The following is a 9,453-nucleotide window of genomic DNA, read 5'->3' as shown; positions in this document are numbered from 1 at the left end:
TTACAGTGACATAACCGTTTTTTACAAGGTACTGAAAAACCAACTTAAGTTCATATTGAACAACTCCTTCTAACAAGTCGTGCATAATATCAACATAATAGTTGTTACTGAAATTGAAATAGCGCAATGAATTTAACACGGATGAACTTTTAACACCATACACTGAATGTAGTGTAGGACTTTCACTGAGCACCCTGCAGTGTTCATCATGAACTTCTTTGGAACGTAGAGCAAGTTGCGGATGATCCTCAGTAAACACAGTTTGAACTTCATTCTTACCAACCAAGCAAAACCTACAGAAATGCGTTCCACTGAAAGATTCAACAAATCCCAATAAATCATTTAAGGCAAGATTGTCTCCTGTGAAAAATGTTCAAGTCATCAATAAGAGGCTTCAGTATATTATCAAAACCATAAGTCCTTATATCATCACTGTAAAAGAGAGATACAAGATGAATGTTCATTAACACTGAGTTGCACTTAGGTGGCAGATTTTTTAGAGTAAAATAAATGCAGCCAAGTTTTTGGACTCCCCTTTTCGAACCCAAAGGATTCGCAGTCTGGAAATCATCATAATAAAGGAGAATCTGCAACGTATGATGATGTTGAGAGAACAGTGGATGTTTTTTTGAAATACGAGCCATCATTAATATCCTTGTAAACACCGTTCTGACTATCTTTGTTCTCCAAAAAACACTCACATTTTTGTTCTTGAAAATGGATTTGAGAGTACCCAAAATAGGAACATACATATACTTGTCTGTTACAGGGATCTGGCTGTATATTCCAGTAGTTCTGTCTCTACGCATATCCAACCTCACACCAAGGACATATTCCACGGGCTCTACTATTCCCCATTTTTCTTCAAAAAACTTGTGCCTCTTTGTCTCTGTGTTCAGTGCTGAAAAGGGATTTTTCAATTCATTCAAAGATTGATCTATGTTTTTAAATAAATCAGAATCCTTACTTTCATGTGAAAAAATTGATAAAACGGTCTCTCGTGCTTGGCTTTGAACATCATTAACAATTTCCTCCATGGAACACACTATGGTTTGAACGGTGCTTTCAGGAAGACCTGAAGCCTGTAGATGTGCAACAACTGAACCGCACATAGATGAAAGTTGATAGTCAGGAACAATGCTTTGTGATGTAGAAGGAATCTGTGAAGTGTCAACAGAACAGACGGGTCTACAGCTTGGAACTTCCTCATTCTCACTTTGGAGGGTGAAATCTTGGGGTACATCCACTTGACACACAGTGTGTCTATGCATGGTGTTGAGGTGTTTTCTGAAGCCATTACAGAAAGATCGCACACATCCTGTTTCTCCACATTTTAAACGCAAAGTTTTGCAGGGATATAATCCATGGTGGAACTTCAGGTGTTGACAAAGCAGAAAACAGTCTTTTAGGTGCGCTTTGCAAACAAAACAAGTAAACATCTCCCAACTGTGTCAGTTTGTCAGTTCAATCTTCTCGTGGAAGCAGTCACGCTCTTAAGTTCTTTCACACGTGGACTCTCCTTTGCACTTCCAACATCAATGTTGTAGATTGTTGTTTGCACAAAAGTGTAAAAATTGCAGAGAACTTCAGCGTAGGACAGGCTAAAAACAAAGTGAGCTTTGAACAGCTCGTCGAAAGCTACCACAGAAGTTTGAGCCTTGCATGGTATAGCCTTCTGGTCAAGGATGATGTAGTATCTTCTGATTTTGTTCTTGCACTCACCAATGCAGAGGAGAAAGGGCTGTCTTGCATCAGCTCGCTCAAGAAATGTGGAGAGGCTAGCTCCTTCCTGTGGCCATTGAATAATAACGTTACATGTTAGTTGTGTTTTCACAGGCAATAACAATTGCCCTAAATGGAAAAGATTTACAATTAACATCTTCACATTTTAGTAATATGAAAAATAATAATCAGGGCTCAAAATAATAATAATTATTATTATTATTATTACAAGGATAAAAATTGTCATCTGTCTGTCGATTCTGTCATAGTGTTTTATATTAATACTATCATTTACTCACTCAAAATTAGTTTTAAACCTGAGTTTCTTTCTTCTGCTGAACATACATGCTATTTTGAAGAATGTGGAAAACGAAACGATTGCTGGTCCACAGTGACTTCCATAGTATTTTTTTTTATCCTGCTATCAAGTGAACCAGCAACTGGTTACCCACATTCTTCAAAATATCTTCTTTTGTGTTCAGCACATGAAAGAAATTAATACAGGTTTGGGACAACATGTGAGTGAGTAAATAATGACAAATGAAATTTTAGGGTGAACTATCCCTGTAATGACAGTCGGCTGCATGTTTAGTTCTGTCCCTTTAAGAGCTGCAAGCATCTAATATACAGGCATGCATCAGTTTCTCTCAGCTGTTTACTTTCATTTTAGACATAACCAACTATATGTAAACCTTGTGTGTTCTGACAGTATTAGCTCAAAAGATAACTTAGTTCAGTAATCAGGCGCTGTTAGACAGGCTTTTTAAGTTTGCGCGCTTCGGGTGTATGAGCTCAGAAAAAGCGCACGTCAGACCAGCGCGTGAATGAAAAGCTTAACCAGCAAGGCTTTAAAACACACGCAAATAATGTACTTTTGTGATTGTGAATAAGTGCAGTGTCCCGTGAGAGTAACTCTACCGCTGAGTTAACACTGATGTGAAAGTATGTCGCGTTGTACAGTACATAGAGACGGGGGCACCAGAACTGCAGCTGATAGAATGTGCACTGTAGCACGAAACAACAATATTTCTTCAAAAGCAGATCGTGGAGACATTATCGTCCACGATAAAAAAATGCTCATATCGCACACTCCTAGTTCCAAGTTAGCTCCCTGTCACATGGCACATGCGGTGCAGTAATTCGCGAACGTTTAGGAGAGAACTGAAGAGGTCGCACCACAATTATTTGCACTTGCACAATATTTTGGAGTCGCACAGATTACATTTCTGGTGCATATGCGACCAAAATGGTCGCAATTTGGAACACCTGATAATTATTATTATTATTATTATTATTATTACAATAAATAAATGTACCTACCTTAAGGTACCTCACAAGACTGTTTGCAGACAGAGATTTCAACTTCAGTTCATTGTGACCTCACAGACTAAAGCTGGGCACACACTGTGCGATTTACAATAGTCATTTTCGATTGTTGCTTGTCAGACTGTATGGACATGATTAAAGTGTCACATTGTAGTATCTCAGCTTTCATTAATCTAAGACTGTACGATGATCAAAACGAACGCATGCAAGAAATCCTGCCTGGAGTAATGGTGAGAGGTAAATTTTATCGCAACGGTCATGAATTGGCTGTCAAATTAACGACCAAAGACTTCAGATTTTAGGCTGTGATCAGAGGAATCATTTAGGATTTGCAAATTTGTCTCAGATGAGCAAATCGTGGCTAAAATCATATAGTATGCATCCAGCTTAAATTCTGAACTCTTGTGAAAAATGGTTGAAAGCTTTTGACTATCAGCAGGTACCGAAATTAATCATTACTCTGTACTACCAGTATTGCAGAAAGACAAACAGTGTTACATTAAAATGTCAGAAGTACCAATCTTCTGTCATCAAGCCATATAATAGTAAAATGAAGAGGATCCAAAATAAGATATGAAACTTACCAAAGTCATTCTCAAGTTCAATTGCTGAGAGAAGCTCTTCCACATACACATTTGGGAGGAGAGTCTTGCAGTCTGCAATGACTTTTGGCTTGAAATACGTAGGCCACCTAGCCAAGAATTTTTCAGACGTCTCTTCTCCAAACATCAAGAAGAAATCTTGGTCGATCTAGGGGGAAAAAAAACAAACAAAAAAAACCCCCTCACATTTCAAAACATGTTAATTTAGCAAGGTTAACATGAAGTGTAGGTTTAAAAAGGGTAAAAAAAAAAAAAAAAAAAAGATTCTCACCAATCCAGATACATCCATAAAACGAGGAAAAATATCCAAGACCGAAATTGAAGTGTCTTCATCGTGAATAATCTTCTGTCTATATTCAAAAGTTGATCTCATTCTTGCTTTGACGACAAGTTCATCAGTTGAGTGAATCATTGTAGATAATGCCTCTCTGCATTCTTCACCAAAGAGCTGTTCACCAATTAAAAGCGATTCTCTTTTGCGGCCTCCAAGGCCAATTTTTTGGGAGCTTCCCTTTCAGACATTTGTGATGCGGCAGGATGGTCTTCTCCGCACACATTTTCCGATTCTATCACCTAGACCTGGCTTCCAGGCCACCTCTCGTCATCCTCTCAGACGCACACATGACGGAGATTTTGTCAGTATGGCGCAGTTGGTATCCTCTTTCCCCAAGCGTTTCGACGCAGCTCGAGTTCCCTGGGGAACATCTCAAGATACGTATGTAATAGGGATGCACCGATACCGGGCCCGATACTGAGCTCCTGTACTCGTACTCGTTAAAATGCCCCGATACCAAACACCGATACCACACAGCATGCGATAAGTGCCATATTCAGACAAAGAAATACAGACGACAGAACAACAGACAGCAGAATGGAGTTATTAGAGATTAAGGATGTCTACGAAGTATATCCTAAATTTATTAAGATAAGGCAAACCAAATTCTTCAATAGTGACCAATTTATTAATGATTTGCAACAAATTAACTGGTACAGGCTCAATTTAATTCCATTTATTGATGATGCATGGAATTTCCTCTATACTGAGCTTCAGAATGTTATAAATAAGCATGCTCCTTGGACCACTATTAAAGTTAAAGGTAGTCATTTGCCGTGGGTAAATGGAGACCTTATTAATCTCTTTAAACAGAGGGATAGGGCTTGGTACAAATTTCGACATACAAAATATATTGTTGACTGGGTAGAATACAAACATTTAAGAAATATTTGCACTATGCAAACGAGAAACTCCAAATCAAATTACTTCAGAAATTGTCTAATGAATGATTTTAAAAACCCACGACGATTTTATAAACAGGTTAATAATGTACTTGGGAAATCAGAGCGGGCTACAACTAATTTGAACCTGAATAATGAAAGATTAGATGATCCAGCTAGCATTGCTAATGCTTTTAGTTTGCATTTTTCCCTAGCACCACAGGTACAGACTTATCAACCTGATCTGGCCCCTTGTTTCCAGCTGGGCAGTTCCTTTTCATTTATAGAGGTCAGCCCAGCTGATGTGCAAAGGGCCATAAGTGAACTGTCCTCTATCAGTGGTGCTGGTCCAGATGGCATCGAGAATAAGTTTATTAAAATTGGCTCTCATGTACTAGCAGTGCCATTGGCTTCACTTTTTAACTTGTCGTTCTCTTCTTGTAAATTTCCTTTAGCCTGGAAATGTGCCAAAGTTATTCCACTTCACAAAGGTGGCAATCCTGAAAATATTAATAACTATAGACCCATTTCAATCATTAATAGTGTTGTAAAAGTTTTTGAGAATTATTTTTTTCCAATTATCAAATTATTTATCTGACAATAATTTATTATCTCAACACCAATCTGGATTCAGAAAAAAAAATTCTACCACTACAGCACTTCTTAAATTTACCAATGATGTGTTTTCGAGTTTTGATAATCGTATGTGTACAGGTGCATTATTTTTAGATCTTACTAAAGCTTTTGACTTAGTTGATCATTATTTACTCTTAGACAAATTGTATTCTGTTGGTCTGTCTACCTCTTCTTTGCTTTGGTTTAATTCTTATTTCCATAATCGTCGCCAGTGTGTGTCCTTTGGGGGCAGCATTTCTAATTTCATCGGCATTGACAGAGGAATTGCTCAAGGTTCCTCTCGGGCCTTTACTTTTTTCAATATTTATTAATGATTTACCATGTAGCTGCATTGATTGCAATATCCAACTTTATGCTGATGACACGGTCATTTATTGTTCCAAACCTAATATTTATGACATCAGCACTACATTACAAAAGGGTTTTGATTCAGTCCAGCGGTGGCTATTGTCTAATAAGCTTCTACTTAATAAATCAAAATCATATTTAATGCTTTTTCAAAAGAAGCCAAATCCTTTATCTGAAAATTTACTAAAAATTCAATTTCTTGATCAAACTCCCATTAAACCCACTAGGCAGGTCAAGTATCTTGGCCTTTGGCTTGATTCAGATTTTTCTTTTAGTACTCATGTACATAATACAACCAATAAGCTCAACTGCTCACTTAGAATTTTATACCAATCAATTAATTGTTTTAATTTTCCTGTGAGAAAAAGAATTCCGTCAGTCACAATGGGTGAGAACACAATATTAACAATCTGTATGAGGAGAAGTAGTAAGTTCCAGTGATCACTGCCCCTTTCAATAACATCTCCAAATATAATAGGAGTGTGACTCAAGACACACCACGACTGGGCAGCATTCAAGCCTAGGTGTTTACTGTTGTCATCAATTTTCAAATTGCCTGGCCTGTTTTTACGATCAGTATAACCATAACTGAAACTCTGTATTCTGTCTGAGACTGCATTTACAGTGACATAACCGTTTTTTACAAGGTACTGAAAAACCAACTTAAGTTCATATTGAACAACTCCTTCTAACAAGTCGTGCATAATATCAACATAATAGTTGTTACTGAAATTGAAATAGCGCAATGAATTTAACACGGATGAACTTTTAACACCATACACTGAATGTAGTGTAGGACTTTCACTGAGCACCCTGCAGTGTTCATCATGAACTTCTTTGGAACGTAGAGCAAGTTGCGGATGATCCTCAGTAAACACAGTTTGAACTTCATTCTTACCAACCAAGCAAAATAATTGTTTTTCAACTTCTATTGCCAATCTTGGATTATGCCGACATTATACACCAAAATACTACAGTTTCTTGCCTTCAGTCTCTCAATACTGTTTACAATAGCCTGTGTAGATTTATCCTTCGCTGCCCCTACAGAACAAACCACTGTGAAATGTACCATCAATTGTCCTTGCTGACCCTACCACATAGAAGGCGTTTTCATTGGTTACAATTTATTTTTAAATGTATTTATATGGATTATCCTTCCTATTTAAAACAATATCTACTTCCATTTAACTCATTTTACAACTTGCGTCACAATAACCAAATTTATTTTTTTATTCCTCAAATCAATAAAGAAATAGGAAGATATGCATTTCAATATAAAGCACCGTATGAGAAGAACAATCTTCCAATTTCCATTCGTTCTTTGATTTCCTTTTCATTGTTTAAAAATGCCATAGCTCAATATCTTCAGAATACATGTACTGTTTTTAATTTAATTTATTTATTTTATTTTTTTCTCTCTGTGCTGGCATTATCGGTGGCCACTATTGTACTATTGCTCTACAGTGGTTGTCATTTATAGTTTTGTTATCTTTGAACGCGATTAATTGAAACCTTTTCTAAGTATGGTGCATTCATTCTTTAATCCTTTACATTTATGTGTGTATATGTGTTTACTGGTGTCTAGATGCGTGTTTTGGTACATACATATTACATGTTTATTTTGTTGACGGAAGCTTGTGCAACCTTTGGAGAGTCTTGTATGAGTGAATGTCTTGTTTGTATGAGTTATGTCTTATATATTTCTGTATTTACCATTATTGTAAATAATGGAAATATATTTTTGTTTCATTTGTGTATGTGTTTTTTGTTATATTTGACTGCCGTTGTAAGGTCAATGTCAATTTTTGTATTTGGACTTGAGGACCCCCTCGAAAACGAGATGGTTCATCTCAAGGGGTTATTCCTCTTCAATAAACAAATGTCAAATATGCATGCAATGAAATTAATGTTCAACATTCAGTATTGATGCCTGTATAGCTGATGTGCGCGAGCTGATGGGCTAAGCAAAGCACGCTGAGTGGATTGAGCGCATGGCGTCGCAGATGCGTGAGCTCGTCGAGTAAATATCCCTTTCTCACAGACATCAAAAACAATAAAGTAAAACAATACACGAGTTACTTAAGGTAGGGAGGGAGGGAGGGAAAGAGACTTCTGTTGTGTGATCTTTTTTGATGTTCGCTCACTTGGCACACGCATCATTTGGCTTAAAATTAAATCGTAAATATAAGACAATTTATAGGGGTATTCACAACCTTATATTTTCAACCTTAAGCATACACGACATTCTGGCGAAAGTGAAACTAACAGCCTATGCGCTATGTTCTGTAATTGTCCCTCTCATTCTACACCAGTACAAATATGTGCGCACGTTGCGCGTGTTTTGCTTGCTTCATGATTGATTATGCATTAATGAGTGGCTTTGGAATATAAATTGCAGCACGTTTCAGATGAAAAAAAGCAACATTTATTTCTGAAAATATCACAGTTAGGAGATTTATAGCGAGTGGTTCCCTGCATTATTACAGCGTAATTACAGTACTGAGCCGCTGCAATGGAGCAGCTCTAATGCTATTAAATTAAAGATGATGTACCACAGAGCAAAAAAATGAACAGTGAAAGTAACAAAAACTTGTAAAATACATTTTAATGGACATAATTAAGTGTGAAAATAACCGAAGATATTATACAGTCAAATCAAAATAAAGTAAACTGTGACATATTATAACCAAAAATTTATACAGTGGACTACCAGTAAAATTGATACAAATTTGGGACAAAAAATTATTCAGTCCGAGTCTGGGAAATAAACTGAAGTTCAGGTTTGCATGAAGCTGGTTTACAGCACGCCCAGGAGACTACAGGCTGGCATTAAGGCTAAGGGTGGCCCGACAGAGTATTGATAGTTGTGTAAATATTGTCATACTAACAGCTGTCTGAATAATTTTTGGTTGATTGTAATCCATTATGTACCTTTCTATCAAAGTTATCTGACATTATCAAGCTGAATTTGTTCAGACACAGTTTTACTCTGAGTTCTTGTCATATTTTATTACCATTTTCTAAACTATAGCGAATAAACCATGATAATGTGAGAAATTTTAAAGGTGTTTGAATAAATTTTGGTTTGACTGTATTTATTTGATAAATGAAGTTAACCAATTAACATTATACATACTCTTTTGGTTTCTGTACCCAATATTTAAAAAATGTACAAATGCAATGAAAATATCAGTATCGGTACTCCGTATCGGCAAGTACCAAAAATAAAAGTATCGCATCGGGCGAGTACTGGAAAAAGTGGTATCGGTGCATCCCCAGTATGTAATCATGGTTCCCTAAAGGGACCGAAACACGGCGTCTCGTTGCCGTAATATCTGCATCCCTGTTAGCACTCCTTCTAGCTATCAGAAGCTAACCTGTTCCGTATCGGATTCTCCTTTATGCTCCCTGGTTGCTCACGTCACCTGTCTGAAGTTTTGTTTCAAAAGACAAAAAAATGTCTAAGCAGTTTAAACATGGAAATAACACAAGGGGAATACGAGCAGGGAGAACAGAGAATATCAGGGTTCATACACATTTTTACCAATAAATTTCCATGACTTTTCCATGACTTCTCCATGACTTTTGAGAAATTATTCCAATT

The sequence above is a fragment of the Barbus barbus genome (genome assembly GCF_936440315.1).
Source record: "Barbus barbus genome assembly, chromosome: 10".
NCBI classification, from domain to species: domain Eukaryota; kingdom Metazoa; phylum Chordata; class Actinopteri; order Cypriniformes; family Cyprinidae; genus Barbus; species Barbus barbus.
The sequence above is the reverse complement of the archived record's forward strand: the minus strand, read 5'-3'. Positions refer to the sequence as shown.